Source organism: Theropithecus gelada, chromosome 16 (genome assembly GCF_003255815.1).
Source record: "Theropithecus gelada isolate Dixy chromosome 16, Tgel_1.0, whole genome shotgun sequence".
In the NCBI taxonomy this organism is placed as follows: Eukaryota; Metazoa; Chordata; class Mammalia; order Primates; family Cercopithecidae; genus Theropithecus; species Theropithecus gelada.
The window spans coordinates 75,378,238-75,393,056 of NC_037684.1; the positions used below are offsets into that span (position 1 = coordinate 75,378,238).

Here is a 14,819-nt window from a genome sequence, read left to right on the forward strand (position 1 = left end):
CGAGAAGGCCGGGTGGGGACAGGGCAGTTTTGGCAGAAGGGCAGGGCTGGGTTGGCAGTAAAGTTCTGGAAGAGGCTGCCCCAGGGCAGGCGGGGTGCCCAAGCTCAGAAGGTAGGAATGTGCCTCCCGGCCAGACAGTCCAACAACTGCCAACTAGGGGAGGCCCGTGCTCCTGGGCTGGAGGGAGGCCGGCCGGGGCTGCAGGGTCCAGGCCTGGACCGTGTGAGGTGTGCATTCCCGGGCCCCTCCTTTCTCCGACCCTAGGGCAAAGGGTAGGTCCTGACTGACCCATGGGCAGTCCTGGAGAAGAGTTCGAGACCCAGACACTGCAGGTGAGGCGCCGCCTGGCCTACACTTTCAATAGCCCCCAAGCGGCAGGAGTCCAGCCTCCCCATTATCCTGGCCCCCGGAAGCGGCTTCCCGAGGACCCTGCCGTGGGGTTGCCGGGCTCGGTAAGCAGAGCCCGTCCCGAGGCTAACACGCACAGGATCTCTTTCATTCTCCCCAAACATCCAGGGAGTGGGACAGCGAGGCTCAGAGATGTGCGCCGCCTAGCCCGGTGACCCGCAAGCGCCGGCCGCAGCACTGGGACTGGAAGCCCCGGCGTTCCCGGAAAAAGACCCAGGCTCCATCAGGGGGCGGGGCCTCGGCACCCCGCCCCGCCCCGCCCCGCGAAGCATGCCGGGCCAGGCGCTGCCATGGCGACGCGAGCGGCCCGCCCCGCCCCGCCCCCCGCCTGGCCTCTGTGCTCCCAAGCTCCCGGGACCTCCCCCCCTGCCCCGGCGTCGGCGTCGCGGGCCCCTACCGCGGCCTGTGGGACGCCGCCGCGGAGAAGGCTCCGGCGCGGCCAAGATGGTGGGCGCCGCGGGCGGGGAGGGGCGGGACCAGCAGGAAGCGCGGGCATTTGCCCTCTCGCCGCCCCTTCTCGAGGTCGGGGAGAGGAAAGGAAATGGCCTCGGAGGCGAGCGTGGAGCTGCCCGGGCATTTGGCCTGACAGTTCCTACCTATGCCTTTCCTCGAGGCCCGGGCCCTCCCAGCTCCCTGAGAGGTCGGCCAGGTTGGGGGCTGCCTCCGCTGGGATCCAGAATGTGACACACACCCCAGAAAAGATGCCCCTCCCTCCCCACAGGAAGGCCGGACTTCCTGGCTATGTTCCTCCCCGCACCTCGTGCGTCCCCACCGCGACGAGGAGGGAGCAGTTTGGTTTCTCTGGCTTAGGGGCCTGATGCCAGCCTCTGCCCACCTACACCTCAGGCATCCGTTATTGGGCAGAGAACCCGTTTCCCCTCAGCACGGCTGCCTCCCCGGTCAAAGCCTCCAAAGTGCCCACAGATCTAAGCAGAGGTCTCTGCCCTCCCAGGAGACCCGGCAAGGCTAGCAGCTCCCAGGAGACCCTGAATCCCTTTGATTCTGTGTCCTCCCAGCAGTGACGGGACAAGGGTAGGATGAGAGCAGACACTGACTGGGCCAGGACAGGTGACTCTCCTCCTACGCGAGCGAGACCTACGTGTGAATGACTGCCCAGATTAGGTGGGCAAACATGCCCAGATCTGTTAAGGAGCGAAGTGGCAGAGCTGGGACTCGGCCAGGCTGTGACTCCAGATGCCTGTCCACACGGAGTAGCACTCCCTACTTCCCGGCCGCCCAGCCCGGGCTGGTCCAGCCGCCGATCTCCGTCCGGCCCAAAGCAATGGCCTGGTCTCCCGTTCCTTCCTCTCCCTTCCCCCTACCACAGGCCTGGCTTCCCCTCTGAGCCGCCAATCTGCAGCCACACAAAGCCCTGTTTGTTTGCTTTCTCTGCTGCTCCCCCTGGATCCGATGTCTTTCTCAGCTACCTGCCGCCTGGCTTCCTCTCCAAGCTGCCTGCCCAGCCAGCTGAAGGGAAGGAGGGGCGGCCATTGCAGCAAGCCCCGCCTCATGGCAACCCCATCACTCCTTGAATCCACCTCCCCAGTTCAAGGGGCTCCTAGCCTGGGTGGCCTGACCATCGACAATGGCTTTGGAGCCCCCTAGCAGCATCTTAGAATGTAGGGTGCCAGTTGGGTGGAGCAGGAAAGATGCCTGGGGCAGGGGGAGGGGAACTGGAGAGGCCCAGCCAGCCTCCCCTCTCCTTTTGTGAGCAAGCTTGTTTTGTTTGTCAATCAGGAAGGCTGCCCCTGCCTTCCCAGCAACCCACTGGCTGCCAGGAGATAAGGATATGAATGGGACCAGGAGGGCCTGATCAGAGGAGGTGGAGGAATGATGCCCTTGTTTCATGGCCCTCACCCATCCTCACTCTTTCTGGGGACTCCCAGGTACCCCAGGTGCTGTGATGACAGCTTACCGGCTGCATGGGGGCATCACATGGTGGATGCCGTCAGTGCCCACCCTGGGCAGACGCCTCTGCATGGCAGGCACCCCAGAGTGTGCAGATGTGTGCACCCATGGCAGCGTCGGGAAGCCCTACACAGCCTGAGCAAAAATGGGGCTTTCACAGGCAGAGAAAAATAAATACCTGCATTCCACACCACCTTTTCTACCTGCAGAGCAGTCTCTGCCCTCTCTCCCCTTTCAAATAAAGAAACCGAACACTGATAGGCAGAGAGATATTGCAATCTTGTCTGGCTCCCTCTACCCAGGACTCTTTTATTGTACCCTGCCAAGTTGGGTGGCCCAGGGACCTCCTCCTTCCCCTTTCATCCCCTTCTATGCTGAGTTTAACCCTTACAGCAACTCCACGATAAAGGTATGATTATGCCCACTTGATAGATGAGGAAAGAGAAGGCTCTGAGGGAGAAAGCCATGAAAAGACAAACTGCTCTGGTCAGAAGCCAAGCTCATGGCTGTCTGACTACAAGCCTTCACTTCCCACAAGGTCACAGTATTATTTCATAGCCAGGAATTAGCTCCCGAATGGATGAGTGACTAACATGGGGAAGGGGGTAAGCAGCAGGCAGGGCCTGGCTTTGGAGCCTGCGGATATGATTTCTAATCCTAGCTCTGCCACTTGGTTGCTTTGTGACTTCAGGCAGATCACTTAACCTCTCTGTGCTTCAGTTTCCTTGATAATGAATATAGGGCAGTTGATAAGACTTAGCGAGGACCACCCAATGCCTGGCACAACAGTAGGCACTCAATGCTGGCTTTTCTCCTGATCCCTTTCAGCATCCAAAGAGACAGATATTCACGTATTACAGGAACCAGGCCTCTCCCACCAATGCCTTCACTCAATTGGCCCTCCTGTCAGGAACCCCCCACCTTCCCAACCCCTGTAACCATTTCTGGCCCTCTCAGGCAGAGGCCAAGGGCTGTCAAGTTCAGCTCCCCAGGCTCCTGTCCTGCCTGGGAGACCAGGTCCTCTCAGTTTAATTAGCCAGGGCAGTGGCCCCAGAGGACAGTGTCACCCCAAGGGAACAAAGCCAGCTCCGTCCACATCCCGCTGGAGTCAAGAAGAGAGCCACTCAATTAAGTCTGATTTGGCAAAACGTCTGTTTTAGTGCTATTTTGGGCCACGGTGGGGATTTTCTGTGCTTGTCTCAAAGGTAACATAAACCAGATTCCTTCCCGCCTCCCCCACCCCTATCTGTGTTTGAAATGAAAATATTGTTTTTCCTCTGCTCTCTCTCTTTTTTCCTGCTTCTCTTTCCCACCTATCAGAAGGCTGCAAACAAGAGAAAAGGAAAAGGCTGGGCCCCCGGCTGGAGGGTAGCACCTGGGGCTAGGGTGCTCCCACCGCCCACCTGGCCCTGCTTGATCCCCCAGAGAACAACATGCTGAGGGTTGGAGTTCCCTCAAACCAGACTAAAGGGTTTAGTCCTCTCCTTTGCCTTCTCCCCACCTCTGGAAGCCACTTCCTGGGTCCCCCGAGGCCAGCTCTTTTTCTGACTTCTCTCCAGGCACACACCAGGTACCTGGTAGCCTCCCCACCCACAACACACCCTTGCATTTTCTGCCTCTGAGCCTTTGCCTGGGCTGTGCCCTCGGCTGGAAATACCTCCCCAAAGGCCTTCCCTTGAAGGAGTGGAAAGGCCCACATCCCTCTTTCTTCCTGCTACCTTTTCCTTCATAGCTCACATTACAAATAAATCCATCTCTAGGCAATCATTTCTGTAATGTCTGCTCACCTACCATGCTATATGCCTCAAACGGACAGGGGCTCCATCTGCTTGGCCACTGCTGCTTCTCAAGGCAGGGATCTCATCTCAACCCCTCAGCACACAGACATCAGGGGCCAGCTGATGGTGTGGTTCCAGGGGCTGCCATGTGCAGTAGGATGTTTAGCAACATCCCTGGCCTTTACCCACTAGATGCCAGCAGCACCTCCCTAGCTGAAACGACCAAAAATGCCTCCTGACATGGCTCAGTGTCCCCTGAGACACAAGATCACCTCCGAATGAGACCCACTGCTCCACAGCCTGGCACAGAGCCCCCTTGAATGAATGAATACACGACTTTACCCTTCTAATAGAACATGTGATTTTATTTTACCTCTTATCATAATCATGTAGAAATTTTATTTTCCCTATCAGAACAGAAGCTTCCAGAAGACAGGCCCATGTGACCTCCGCTGTGTATCAATGCTGTTTGCCCATAGCTGTTTGCTGAAAGAATCACTATCAAAGCACCAGAGAGCAGCAGACTGAAAGCCAGCTCTGGTTCCCCAGCCCCTCCCACCCCAAGCCAGAATGCTGGGCGACTTTGCTACAGGAGTTAAGCTTCTCTGGGCCTCCCGTCTCTCCAGCTGCTGTAACAATTCTTTGTCCACTTGGGCTGGTGGGAGGTTTACAACTTCACATCTCTATGAAGCTGTAGCTCCTAAGAAATCTTTCAGGTGGTTTTTACTTTACATTGTCTGAGAATTCTGATTATCACTAATAGGCACAATATTTACTAAGCACACTATTCTGTGCCCAGGACTGGCTAAGTGCTTTAGAGGCCCTATCTCATTTGATCCTCTTAACAACAAAACTATGAAATAGGTACTGTTACTTTCGCCTTTTGATGAAGGAGGAAATGGGCTCAGGGAGCTTGAGGGACCTGCCTAAGGTCCACACAGAGGCAGGCAGTCCTGCTGCCTCCGGCTGGTGAGGACTACTCAATTAGGAAACACCTTTTGCTTTCATACTTGAAACTGAAATTCCTTTTTTTTTCTTTTTTTTTGGAGACAAGGTCTCACTCTGTCGCCCAGGCTGGAGTACAGTGGTACGATCACCTTGGCTCACTGCCACCTCTGCCTCCCAGGTTCAGGCAATTCTGCTGCCTCAGCCTCCTGAGTAGCTGGGATTACAGGCACCCACCACCACACCCGGCTATCTTTTTGTATTTTTAATAGAGACAGGGTTTTGCCATGTTTGGCCAGGCTGGTCTCGAACTCCTGGGCTCAGGTGATCCACCCGCTTCGGCCTCCCAAAGTGCTGGGATTACAGGAGTGAGCCACGGCGCCTGGCCTGGACTGAAATTCCTTCTAAAATCAAGCACACCTGGTGCCAGACAAGAGGCAGACTTTCCCAGGTGACTAAGGCCTCACAGGACCTCCCCAGCATCAGGCCCCAGCAGCCAAGCAGAGAAGCAGCTCTAGATTGCTATAGAAGGGTCTGATTCAAGGAGTTGGGGAGCTTTGGCACCCCTTTCTGGATGCCAACCCTCACGGAGAAGCCTGGCCAGGGTGACCTCCTCCAGCACCAAGCTGATCCATGAGATCGTTCAGGGCAGGAATAAAAGCAACAATGGAGGAAGGACCATGCTCTGGCACTTTCTATGTACCTGTCGCTGGACTTGAACAAACAACCACCCTATGAGGTAGATTCTATCAATTCCAACATTTTACAGATGATGGAGCCAAGTAAAGGAGATAAATAACTTGGCTAACTTCACAAGTGGTAGACCCTGGATCTGAACCCAGGCAAAGTCCAAAATACGTATGCATATCCACTATGCTGCATTAGAGCTGCATCTCATTCATGGCTGTTTTCTCAGTATCCTGGTGCTCCACACATGATTTATAAATGAATGAATGACTGAATGAATGAATGAGAGTTTGTGGTTATACTGCCACTGAAGTCACAAGTTGCTGGATGCTTTCCTGGGGTCCACCTACACCATTGGAGCGAAGTCCCCTTACATACAGAAACTCTTGCCAGAAAACTAGTAATTCTCACCTGCCCCATGTGTAAAAAGACCCACTCAATCCATCTGCCTTGACCTGGCTAGAAAAGAAACAAGCACCAAACTCCTCATTTTGGCCAATGTTATTACAGGTAATAACATTGTGACCTTTAGATGTGACCTGGCATGAATGGAAAAAGAATAGTAATTGGCCGGACGTGGTGGCTCACGCCTGTAATCCCAGCACTCTGGGAGGCCGTGGCGGGTGGATCACCTGAGGTCAGGAGTTCGAGACCAGCCTGGCCAACATGGTGAAACCCCGTCTCTACTAAAAATAAAAAAAAATTAGCCAGGCATGGTGGTGCGTGCCCGTAATCCCAGCTACTAGGGAGGTTGAGGCAGGAGACTTGCTTGAACCCAGGAAGCAGAGGTTGAAGTGAGCCGAGGTTGAGCCACTGCACTCCAGTCTGGGCAACAGAGCGAGACTCCAGCTCAAAATAATAATAATAATAATAACAACAACAACAATAGCGATCTCTTCTACATACAAAGCACTTTAGCAATAAAAATAACTGCCCAAGGCAGGGTGTGGTGGCTCACACCTGTAATTCTAGCACTTTGGGAGGCTGAGGCAGGCAGATCATGAGGTCAGGAGTTTGAGACCAGCCTGGCCAACATGATGAAACCCCATCTCTACTAAAAATACAAAAATTAACCGGGCATGGTGGCAGATGCCTGTAGTCCCAGCTGCTTGTGAGGCTGAGGCAGGAGAATCGATCACTTGAACCCGGGAGGCGGAGGTTGCAGTGAGCTGAGATCACACCACTGAACTCCAGCCTGGGCGACAGAGCGAGATTCCATCTCAAAAAACAAACAAACAGGCCGGGCGCGGTGGCTCAAGCCTGTAATCCCAGCATTTTGGGAGGCCGAGACAGGTGGATCACGAGGTCAGGAGATCGAGACCATCCTGGCTAACACGGTGAAACCCCGTCTCTACTAAAAAATACAAAAAACTAGCCGGGCGCGGTGGCGGGCGCCTGTAGTCCCAACTACTTGGGAGGCTGAGGCAGGAGAATGGCGTGAACCCGGGAGGCGGAGCTTGCAGTGAGCTGAGATCCGGCCACTGCACTCCAGCCTGGGCGGCAGAGCGAGACTCTGTCTCAAAAAAAACAAAAACAAAAACAAAAAAAAACAAAAAACAACTGCCTAACAGCCCAGCAGTGATGGCCCAGCTAAGGAACTGTGCACCAGCAACCAGGAGGGGCTTGTTATTATCCCCATTTAATTTATTATTATTATTTTTTTTTTGAGACTGAATCTTGCCCTGTCACACAGGCTGGAGTGCAGTAGCACGATCTTGGCTCACTGCAATTTCCGCCCCCCGTGTTCAAGTCATCCTCCTGCCTCAGCCTCCCAAGTAGCTGGGATTACAGGCAGGTGACACTACGCCCAACTAGTTTTTGTATTTTTAGTAGAGATGGGTTTTACCAGGTTGGCCAGGCTGGTCTGGAACTCCTGACCTCAAATGATCCACCCACCTCCGCCTCCCAAACTGCCGGGATTATAGACATGAGCCACCACGCCCTGCCTATTACCCCCATTTTAAAGGAGAAGGAAATGGAGCCTGACAGTGAGCAGCTGGTACCTGGATTTGAACCCAGGCTGGTGTGACCCCAAAGCCTGTGTTTATGGCCCCAAGCTATAGGACCTCCTTGCTTTCCAGATCACAAAACACAGCAACACTCTTTTTTTTTTTTTTTTTTTTTTTTGAGACAGAGTGTCCTTCACCCAGGCTGGAGTGCAGTGGTGCTATCTTGGCTCACTGCAACCTCCGCCTCCTGGGTTCAAGTGATTCTCGTGCCTCAGCCTCCCAAGTAGCTGGAATTACAGGCATGGGCCACCACACCTGGCTAATTTTTGTGTTTTTAGTAGAGATGGGGTTTTGCCATGTTGGCCAGGCTAGTCTCAAACTCCTGACCTCAAGTGATCTGCCTGCCTTGGCCTCCCGAAGGGCTGGGATTACAAGTGTGAGCCACGGTGCCGCAGCTCACCTTTAATGCTTACAACAAAGCCCGTTCACATTTTTGACAGAAGAGGAAACTGACCCTCACAGAGAGAAAGTGACTTGCCCAAGGGATGCTTCAGTTAAAACTCAAACGCTTTTCCTGATTCTGAATCCAGTGCTTTCCCCTACCCCGACCCTATCTCTCCTTCCAGATGAGCACAGTCTCCAAGAAGGGAGCTCTAGGAGGTGAACCCAAGCTCCACTGGATTCTGCATGTTCTCCCTTAAGCCCCCTGACCATGGGCCTGTAGACGCTCTGAGCATGCCCGCTGCCCCTGTTCTATCAGCTGTCTCCACGGGGTCCCTGGTTTCTCACACCCAAGGAGTGGGTGACTTGGGTCCACAGACCATCAGTCCAAGAGCAGTCCACCCTCCCCCCATTTATACATGAGACTGAGGCCAGAGAGGAAAGGAAGATTCCCCAGCAGTCCTGGCTCCCCACCATAGTGCCTAATGGCTTCCCTGCCCCCAACCCCATGCTCGCCTGCTCCACCCTTCCCTCCTGCCTCTGCACAGCATCCTGGGCACCTTCTCTTCCCAAGCCTGATCACTTTGTGCAGAAAGTGGATGCTCAATTAGCTGGGCGTGGTGGCGGGTGCCTGTAATCTCAGCTACTCGGGAGGCTAAGCCAGAGAATTGCTTGAACCTGGGAGGCGGAGTCTGCAGTAAGCTGAGATTGTGCCACTGCACTCCAGCCTGGACAACACAGCAAGACTCCATCTCAAAAAACAAAACAAAACAAAACAAAACAAAACCGGATGCTCATCGTCCATCTGGCCCCTAGACTTCAAGGGCCTCAAAGCCTGGACCACAAGCTTGCTCCTGTCTGGGGCTGTGCCAGCATGGAGCCGAGCAAGAGAACACTTGGAGTTGTCTGCTGGACAGACAAGGAAGGCATGGCTGACGATGGTGGGAGCTGATGCGCCTGGCTGCTTTCCTTCCTGGCCCTAAGCACACTCTTCATACTCTCCAGCAACAGCAGCAGCGGGAACTTCCCCCTCACTCCTTGTCATCCCCCCAGTTCCATCTCTCCCTGTCCCTGCTCACCACTCCCCAGGTCCCCCACCCCCACTCCACCTCTCTGCCCTCATGTTTTTCTCTTCCCCATCTCTCCCTTCCCCGGCTCTGTCCACACACACACACACACACACACACACACACACACACATCACATGGGTTCAAGAACCAGTGGAGCAAAATCTGTCCTTTGCCAGCCAAGCCCCAGCCTGCAGGCAGCCTCCAGCCCTGCCTCCCCCCCTGCCTCCCCCTCCCTGGTGTCACATTCCAATCTCAGATCCCCAGTGACCCACCAGGAACAGGGCACAGCTCTGCCTCAATCACTGGGGAACAGGACGAGCCAGTTTCTCCCAGCCCCCTCAGGAAGCAGCCTGGGGAAGCTGCCCGCCACCCCCCCCGCCCCCCCACCCCACCAAGCCCCTCACCCCACTCATCTAAAGTCTGACAGCACAAGATCCACACAGACCTGAGCATGCCCTTGCTAAAGATCAAAGGGGCCCACCGAAGACAATGTCGGGGCTCTCACCCTCTCTACCTCACCTGGCCCTCCTGCCAGGAAGCATTTCTGAGCGTCCTGTGTTCTAGGCCTCGCCCTTGGCGCTGGGCCGGAGAGAGCAAGGAGACGTGCTTTCAGGCCTCGATGCTCCAGCCTCATGGGGAGGACAGACACTGGCAGAACTGCCGATAATTCCGTGATAAACGCTACGCCACGAGTATAGACAAAGGGAGATGACTCATACTGCCTCGGAGGTCAGAGGAGGAGGAGACAGGACGTCTGTTTTGGTCTGGGGCAGCAGGGAGGAAGGTGAAGGGCATCCCAGGTGGAAGGAACAGCCCAGCCCAATGCACAGAGGCAGGGATGCACATGGCTACATCTTAACAAGGAGGTGCCGGCTATGGCTGGAGGGGACAGGACTGAATGAGCACAGGGCAGGCAGAGGACACGAGAAATGGCCCTGGGCAGCGTGGGAAGAACTACAGATGGGACCTTTATTCAGAAGGCAGCAGGAGCCACTGGAGGTTATCTGCTGGGTTTAGAATGATCACTGACAGTGCTGCTGGCCAGCACCTGGGAGGGGACAGGATGGAGGCAGGGAGGCCAGTGAGGAGGTCCCAGCAACAGCCCATCCCTCTTCCGCCACCATTCTTTCTGAGCCAAGTCCTCCCCTCTTGGCCACAGCACACAGGCCACATCCCTTCCAGCCTCCAAAGACTTGCTCTGCTCACTGCGTTCCCTCTGCCAGGAGTGCCCCTCTCATTCTTACCTGGCTGTGCCTAAAGCACCTGCTTAAAGGCCCCTCCTCCGGGAAGCCCCCAGCTCTGGTCAAGGCCTTGGCTATGAGCTGGGTCCCAATTACCCACTGGGCTGTGACTTTCTTGTGGTCAAGTGCAGGGATGCTTCCTGCTTGGACCCCGACATTAAGCACATAACTTTGGAAATAGTAGGTCCTTGGAAAATCCCTGTTCCCTTGGGCCCAGCACCCAGGTGCCTCTCCCACAGAGACGCTGCTCTGTGCACACCATTGCTGTTGCACCTCCTCCCTCCCTGTGGAGCCACACATTGGATAGGGGAGGAAAAAGACACCCATGCCATGGCCACAGGCAGCTGTTCAAAGCAATGCATTTCAAACATGGGCTGCCATAGAGATAGAATAGCAATAATAATACAATAATGACAGCAGCAATCAGCATTTACTGGCATAAGCACTGCTCTAAACTTCATATGGATTAACTCACTGCATCTTCACTTCAGTCCCATGAGGTCTGTACTGTTACTCTGATTGTAAAGATGGGGACACTGAGGCACAGAGAGGTAAACGGCCTGCTCAGTATGTGGTGGAGCCAGGAGTCAACCCAGAACTTGCCCTGAAGGACTTCGCCACACAACCAGCCTCTCCAAGACAAACAGAGAGGAAAAAGGAAGCTGCCGAGTAAGAGCCCATAGTCAGTGTGTCCTCACTTGGGGAAAAAGAAAACTATGCATGGATTGGTATATGTGACACACACATATACACACATATATATGTGACACACACATACACACACAGTGTGACACACACATACACACACATGTGTGACACACATATACACACATATGTGTGACACACATATACACACATATGTGTGATGCACATATACACACACACATGTGTGATACACATATACACACATATATATGTAACAAAAAGGCTGGAAGGACCCGTTCAAACTATTAACTGGGGTTACCTGCAGGGAGGATGTCAAGGGAACTTTTACTTTTACTACATATATTTCTGGCTTATTTGCATTTTTCACCCAAGTATCCAAGTGTTACTTGAGTAGTTTAAAATGGCAGGAATTATTAGGGTTGCAATGAACATTTGTTGCATGAATACATGGCAAATTCATTTCCTAGGCCTGTTTCTTTCAAATTCTGGGTATGACCCATCAGTGGATTGCAAAATTAATTTCGTGGGTAGCAATGAGTAATTTAAAAAAAATCAAATACACTAGAACAAAAAGTATCACAGACCAGCAGACAGTAAGGGAGTTATTTCAGTAAACTTTTGTTTCAGCTATATACAGTGTGACCTGTGTAGTTACCTACAATGTATTTCTTACTATATGTCACGGGCAAGAGTTTGAAAGCCATTGGTCTAAGCTTGGGAGTCTAAAGAGGAGTAAGGTTGGGTGCAGTGACTCACTCCTGTAATCCCAGCACTTTGGGAGGCCAAAGAGGGAGGATAGCTTGAGCCCAGGACTTCAAGACCAGCCATGGCAAGACCCCTGTCTCTAGGAAAAAACAAAAAATTAAAAATTAGCTAGGTGTGGTATTGGGGGCCTATGATCCCAGCTACTCAGGAGACTGAGGCTGGAGGATCGCTTGAGCCCCGGAGGTTGAGGCTGAAGTGAGCTGTGTTTGTGCCAAGGCACTCCAGCCTGGGCCACACAGCAAGACCCTGCCTCAAAAATAAAATAAACAGAGTAAGACAGGGTCCCTGCCTACAAGAGTCCCACAGTCTAGTGGAAGAGAAAGGCAGCTCCAGTACCCCTGAGTTCCCTTTATCTCCATAGAAGCCAGAGGGATGCTCGGTTGGTGGAAAGATCCTATTTTGCCCACTCCACAGTTGGCTTCTAGGGCCTGGATCTCGCCTTGATACATTCTCCTCCTCTCCAAGTCTTTTGCTTGTGAGAGCTTTTGCCAGAGTTATAGGGCTGAGCCTGCCCTGAGATCAGAATGACTGTGTCCACTTCTGTGTCACGCAAAAGGCCACTTCTCCTTGCTCCTACCGGCTTGCCTGTCAAGAGGGGGAGGGGTGGGAAACTAGAAGATTCCTTTCCAGCTTCCAGATCCCGAGGGCCACGTCCCAGGGAAGCCTCTGAAAACCCAGCTGTGTGGTCAGCAGGGAGGGGCCACCACTCAGTCTGCAGTGAGGGCTGCCCCCCAGCTGAGGTGGGCCTGACCCTGAGCAGAACGAGGTTTGTATGGAGAACGGAGGGGGGGCAGTGGCAGGAAGAGAAGCAGAGCCCCCAGCTCGGGGCTCCCATCACGCTGGCGCCTCCACATCAGAGCTCGCCTAACCCACCCCCGCCTCTCCTCCCAGGGCAGCAGACAACTAAAAAAAGATAAAATAAAAAGAAGTAATTCCCCTGCTCTGACGTCAGCGCGAGGTCTTAACAGCCCGGCAGCGGCATGAAACTGGATTGCAACCAGATGTAATGCCCTTGAATTCTCAACACACTACTGCGTTGGAAAAGACATAAAGGGGAGGCGGGGGGGCAATATTGGTGGGAGGAACCGTGCAGGTCCCGAGTGGGTCCCTGAATCCGGGCCCGCCGAAACCGCGAGGCAGGCGGCCCGGGAGAGAGTGCGGCGCGCGGAGCAGCGCCCGGCCGGCTCCGCCATTCAGGCGCGCGGCCTCCCCTCCCCCAGCCCCCACCGGCGCATTGTTACACTCGCTCCCATCCATTCAGAGCCCAAGGCCCGCCGCGCCCCCGCCAGCCCGGGCTCCGCGCTGGAGGGCACCGCTGCAGCCCGCACTCCGGCCCCTGCGTGGACTGGATAACGACCAAGAGTCCCAAGAAGGAACACTGCTCGCCGGGAAAACGGGCGCCCCAGGAAGCTGTGGCCGCGACGGCCTAGGGCCTGGCTGGTGTTTCGCTTCCCTTCTGCCCCACCACGGAGGCCCCTGGAGCGACCAGGCTCCAAATGTCACCCTCGCGTCCTGCCACCCCCTGTCCCCGCCGCACTCGGCCCCCATGTCCTCCTCCCGGGTTCCCTGCCTTCAAGGCGCGGGAGAGGGGGGGCCGACCTCGAAAAGAGCGGCGGGGCGGCGGGCTGCGCCGCTGTCTGTGGGGTGCCAGGCTCGCGTGTCCGGGGCCCCCGCCCGTGACGTCATCCCCGAAGGGCCCGTGCGTCCCGGGCCGCTACAGAGCTCCCCAAGTCGCGGGGGCCGCTTCCTGCCCGGCCTCGGGGCCTGCGCACAGGCCCCGGCGCCGCTGCCCGGGTGGGGACACCGCAGAGAGCCCGCGCACCCCATCTCGCCATACACGGCCTTCGCCGCCCCTGCGGGCCCTGACTCCTACGCGACGGCCACGCCGGGCCCGGGTCACGCATGGGGAAGTCAGCTCCCCGCCCCCCACCTCGGACGCACTCACAAAGCTCCCCTCCGCCCCCGGCGCCGCGCGAATGTTCCCCACGTCGCCACCCCACGCTCCGCAAACACTCCGCGCCTCGGCGCACGCAGAGCCTTTGCCACACTCGCCCCTCGCGCCATGCCCCAACCCGACCTCAGCCGGCCGCACATTCCCCAGAAGACCCTCAGCCGCGGCGCAGGGCGCCCCCACCCTGCAGCTCCCCAGACGTCCATCCGGTGACCTCGCGCACCCCCCACACCACACAAAGCAAGGACCCCGCGGACCCCACATCTCCACCCAGCGCGCGCTCTCGGTCCCCGAACCTGCCTCGGCTCCTCACCCGGCCCAGGATCCCGACGCCTCGCGCCGCCCCCGCCCCGGGGCAGCGTCCACTGAGCCCCCCGCGCCCCGGCGCTCGCTGCTCACCTCGGCGCCCGCGCTCACTCGGGGGCCCTGGGTCTGGCGCTGCGACTTCGCGGCCCGGAGGCCTGGGTGGCCATGGGGGTCGGGGCGCGGCGGCCCCGCCGGCCCGCGGCCAGGCAGGAAGGAGGGTGGGCCGCGGCGCCCCCTCCTCGCGCCGGCGCTCGGGCCGCGGGCTGGGCGGCCTGCTCGGCTCGCCTCTCGCCTTCGCCGCACTCGCTCTCCCACTAGTCTCTCGGAGCCCAGCCGCGGGCGGGGGCGGCGCCCGGGGGCGCGGGGAGCGGGCGGCACGGGGACCGGGCCCTGGCCGCGCACCCGGCCGGGCCTGCCTGGTGTCCGCGGGTGCCGCGGGGAAATGCGATCCCCTCCGCACAGGAAGAGCGGACGGGCGGGCGGGCGACGCGCGGGGGGAGAAGGAGAGCGAGAGCGCGAGGAAAAAAGTTCCCGGGCGGCCTGGCTGCGCTCGCTCGCGGCCCCGGGCGCCAGGTGGGCCGTGCGCGCCCCGACAGCACCCCCTGGCGGTCCGCGCGCCCCACTGCGCGCCCCCCGCCCGCCCTCCCGCCGGCCTGCGGGAGGGGCCCTCTGCGGTGGGATCCCGGTGAGGCCCGGGAGGACTC

At 56.8% G+C, this 14,819-nt stretch overlaps 1 protein-coding gene across 1 annotated transcript in view; it reads right to left on the minus strand.

The window, feature by feature from the left end:
* Window positions 1-14,554, minus strand: part of RAI1 (retinoic acid induced 1) — a 129,854-nt gene extending 115,300 nt beyond the window's left edge. Inside the window, exon 1 of the mRNA XM_025360919.1 lies at window positions 14,209-14,554. The gene's annotated coding sequence lies outside the window, so the exon portion shown is untranslated. The remainder of the gene's footprint in view (window positions 1-14,208) is intronic.
* Between the last annotated feature and the right edge of the window lie 265 nt (window positions 14,555-14,819).